Below are 4,770 nucleotides of genomic sequence, written 5' to 3'. Positions count from 1 at the left end.
CTATGCCACTCTGGGTGTTCCAGGGCAGAGGACACAGATACACAGAGGAAACAAGAGACTTGAGGCTGTATTCCTAGGCTCAAACCCAAACTCTTCCATGCATTGGCTGCGTGACCTTGGGAAAATGTATTTCTCTGGGCCTTATTTTACCCCTGGCAAAGTGGAGGTAAAATAGGAGTCCCTCCCTCAATTGGTTGCTGGGGAGAGAAATCAGATCATGCTTATAGAAAGTGCTAATGGCCAGGCGTGGTGGCTCACACCTATAACCCCAGCACTTTGGGAGCCCAGGGCAGGAGGATCACTTGAGCCCAAGAGATGAAGACCAGCCTGGGCAACATAGTGAGACCGGTTCTATGAAAAAAAAAAAAAAAAATCAGCCTAGTATGGTGGTACACACCTATAGTCCCAGCTACTTGGGAGGCTGAGGCAGGAGAACCACCTAAACCCAGGAGACTGAGGCTGCAGTGAGCCAGGATTGTGTCACTGCACTCCAGTCTGGACAACAGAGTGAGAACCTGTCTCAAAAAAAAAAAAAGAGCTTTCTAAGGATGCCCAGGGTATGGTAAGCATTTCATACACTGGCACTATTTGATTGTCTCCATTTGTTTAGAAAAAGTTGAAGATGTGCAACAGTCAATTGAAAATTCCGCCGAGATACCAGCAGCCTCCCTCCTGACAGCTGTCACCTTCCCGGCTCCTGCTCAGGGTCCCCTAGCTCTCCTTCCCTCCCCTCTGCGAGGACCCACCAGGACCCCCAGGTACCCCGTTGGTGAGAATGTCTGCCTCGCGCCCAGACACGTGCCTCTGAAACCTCCGTGCGGATCGTGGGGGAAACCCTTGGTGCTCGATGGAAGAATCTGGAACTCGAGCCAGCAGATGAGAGAGGGGACACCCGCCCCCTGCCCCCCAGATCGTTCCTGCTCACGTTCATGGCAGATGGGGTACCCAGAGAACACGAGACTTCCATGTGGATCCTGAGGTCCCTGGAAGGCTTCTTGGAGGAGTTCAGATGAAGGCAGGCACCCGGAAGTGGGGACCCCGGGGTGGCTGAGTGGGGAGGACCGGAGAGCAGCCCAAATACCTTGAGAGATGGAAAAGGCCATGAGAAGTTGGTGATGGGGTGGAGCCCCTCACCTGCCACAGCCCTCTGCCGTTGACGAGGCAAGGCCGCTGGGCAGGGGAAGGCTCGACGGGCCTGGCGGCAAGTGCAGTGAAGCCCGAGCCCTCCTCCCAGCACAGAGTCTTCAGCAAGCTCCCCAGGCTCGATCACCCTTTGACGGGTTCTTGCCCGGGGGTCGGGAGCAGTAACACGTGTCGCTTCTGGGCCAAGGCTTCTGAGAGGTGGTTCTGCCTCTCTGGGGTCTCTTTCCCCTCTTCTAGGTGGGTGCAGAGATGGTAGACAGATGGCAGAACCTCCAGACAGACAAATTCTGATCCCTCCATCAAGGCCACCTGCAGGCCAGAGCACCTGCTGTGAACTGATCCGTGAGTGAGGAATAAACACAACCCACTTGGGGAATCGCCTGTTATTACAACTCGTGTCCTGTCACAGCATGGTAAGCGTGTCTTTCTTTTTTCATTTTTTTAAACATGTATTTATTTTTGAGTTGAAGTTTCACTCTGTCACCCAGGCTGGAGGGCAGTGGCACACTCATGGCCACCACAGCCTCGACCTGCTGGGCTCAGGTGATCCTTCCGCCTCAGCCTTCCAAGTCGCTGGAACAACAGGCGCGTGCCACTATGCCCGGCTAACTTTTTTCATTTATTGTTGAGATGATGCCAAGTTGCCCAGGCTGATCTCGAAGCTGCGGGATCAGGCAATCCTCCCACCTCACCCCCCAAAGTCCTGGGATTACAGGTGTGAGCCATCACACCTGGCCTCATTTTTTAACATTTAAATAGAGACGGAGTCTTGCTGTGTTGCCCAGGCTGGTCTCGAACTCCTGGGCTCAAGCAATCCTCCTGCTCAGCCCCCCAAAGTGCTGGGATTACAGGCATGAGCCACCACACATGGCCAGCGTGTCTTTCTCTGAAGGGGTTTTGGGAGCTCCATGAGGAGTAGGAGAGATGAGAAACCCTCTGGTACCACCGCTGCCGCCTCCTCGCCCTCATGGTCCTTTTGCCTAAAAACGAGGAGGTTGTCTTGCTTCCCCCCTCCTCCCCACCAACACTCTCCCTGGTGAGACAGGGACAGGACCCAGGAGGGGTGGGGTTCAGCTTGTCTGGTTTTCTGTTTCTTGAGAATCTTTGGTCAGAGTATGACAGGACGCATTGGCTCTTTTGAAAGATGTGGGCAGCTGATGCTGTAACCGGGTGGGGCAACAGGGAAAAAGGGTGGGAGAAGCCAATGCAGCGGCAGCCGCGGGAGCACAGGAAGTCAGCCCGGCAGCTGGGCTGGGATGTTTTGAGGAAAGGAGATCCAGGTGTCCCAGCCCCTGCCTCCTCCCTGCGGGCTGAGCCAGAGAAGGGCCAGGCCGTGGTGGCTTCTCCAGGGGAGCGAGGCCAGCTTAACCTGTCCACAGAGGGCCACGCTTGTCCCAGGCCATGGTGGCTGCAGCCCCCGCAGAGGGCTGGCTCGATGATGCAGCTCTGAAGATTCTGGGGACCAGAAGCACCTTCCAAGATGCCTTGGCATCGCCTGCCTGCCCTCCCAGGAGTGTCGAGGAACAGACCTGCTCAGGAACAGGGTGAGAGAAGAAGCCGGTGGCCCACACAGTGTCACGCAGCTGGCCCCCCTCCGCACACGCGGCCACCTTCATGTCCACCCTCCCCAGTCTTCCTCGGCTGTTCACAAAGCAGTGGCGCCTCTCCACCTTGGCTTCCCCACATGAGGATATCCTGATAGCTGTCTTTTCTGACCTCAGCTCTGCTGCCATCAATAGAAAATAAAAGTTTTAAATGTCCGTTTACAATAGTTATTTTTTAAAACTATTCAATACATAGGAATAAACTTCACAAAAGACATGGAACACGCCGGGTGCAGTGGCTCACAGCTGTCATCCCAGCACTTTGCGAGGCTGGGGCAAGAGGATTGCCTGAGCCCACAGGTTTGAGACCAGGCTGGGCAACTTGGCAAGGCCTCATCTCTACAACAAATCAAAAAATTAGCCAGGCATGGTGGTGCGTGCGTGTAGTTCCAGCTACTTGGAAGACTGAGGTGGAAGGATCGCCTGAGCCCAGCAGGTCGAGGCTAGGTGGCCACTGCACTCCAGCCTGGACGACAGAGGGAGACTCCAACTCAAAAAAAAAAAAAAAAAAAAAAGGACGTGGAAGACCTCTACATGGAGACCACAACATATCGCCAACAGATTCAGGAAGACCTAGATCAATGTTCACGAATTGGAAGACGCAGCATTGTTGAGACGAGCATTCTCTCCAAAATGACCTCAAGAGTCAACCCTGCTTCAATCATAATCCGAGTAGACACCGGTCAAAATTGACATGTTGAGTCTTAAATTTCTACAGAAACTCTAAGGACCTAGAATATTCGAAGCATCTTGAAAAAGAAGAACAGCCAAGCACAGTGGCTCACGACTGTCATCCCAGCACTTTGGGATGCCAAGGCAAGAGGATTGCCTGAGCCTAGGGGTATGAGATTAGCCTGGGCAACTTGGCAAGACCTTGTCTCTATAATAAACCAAAAAATTTGCCGGGTGCAATGCCATGCCCCTGTGGTTCCAGCTACTTGGACTGCTGAGGCAGAAGGATCACCTGAGCCCAGCAGGTCGAGGCTGCAGAAGCCATGAGTGTGCCACAGTATTCCAGCCTGGGCAACAGGGTGAGACTCCAACTCGAAAAAAAAAATGAAGAACAAAATGAGGGTTACCCCAGTGATTCCATGACTTATTATAAAACAAAAGAAAACAGGACGGTGTGACATTAACACAAGGGTCAACAGATACATGAGTGGGATAGAATAAAGAGCTCAGAAATAAACCCACCATTAAACTGTCATTTGGTTTTTTAAATAAAGTCACCAAAGCAATCCAATAGAGAAAGGAAATTCTTTTTAGCACATGGTGCTGGAATGGCTGAATATAACATAAAAAAATAAACTTCAACTCCTCCCCCTCACATCATTCACAAAAATTGATTTTAACTGGATCATAGAAATAAATCAAAAGCTAAAACTATTTTTTTTTTAAGTTAAAACCATGAAGTTTCTAGAAGAAAACATAGGAAAATGTCTTTGGAACTTGGGGGCAGGCAAGATATCTTAAGACAGATCACAGAAAGCAATGACTATTTTTAAAAGATTGATAAACTGGACTTTGTCAAAACTAAAAATTTCTAACCAGGCATGGTGGTTATGCCTGCAATCCCAGCACTTTGGGGGGCCAAAGTGGGAAGAAAGCTTGAGCCAGGAGTTTGAGACCAGCCTAGGCAACACAGCGAGACCTTTTCTCTACAAAAACTCAAAAATTGACCAGGCATGGGGATGTGCATCCCAGTTTCTCTGGAGGCTAGGCAGAAGGATCACTTGAGCCCAGAAGGTTGAAGATGCTGTGAGCTATGATCATGCCATTATACTCTAGCCTGGAGGACAGAGTAAGACCCCAACTCAAAAAAGAAAAAAGTTAAAACTTCTGCTCATCAAAAGACACCATTAAGAAAATGATAGGTGTCGGGCTCAGTGGCTCAGCCTGTAATCCCACGCCTTTGGGAGGCTGTGGTGAGTGCATTGCCTGAGCCCGCGGGTTCAAGACCCGCCTGGGCAGCGAGACCTCATCTCTACAATAAATCAAAAAATCAGCCAGGCGTGGTAGTGCA

The sequence above is a fragment of the Carlito syrichta genome, unplaced genomic scaffold (assembly GCF_000164805.1).
Source record: "Carlito syrichta isolate Samal-C Ts95f unplaced genomic scaffold, Tarsius_syrichta-2.0.1 Scaffold304632, whole genome shotgun sequence".
In the NCBI taxonomy this organism is placed as follows: domain Eukaryota; kingdom Metazoa; phylum Chordata; class Mammalia; order Primates; family Tarsiidae; genus Carlito; species Carlito syrichta.
This window is presented reverse-complemented; position numbering follows the sequence as displayed.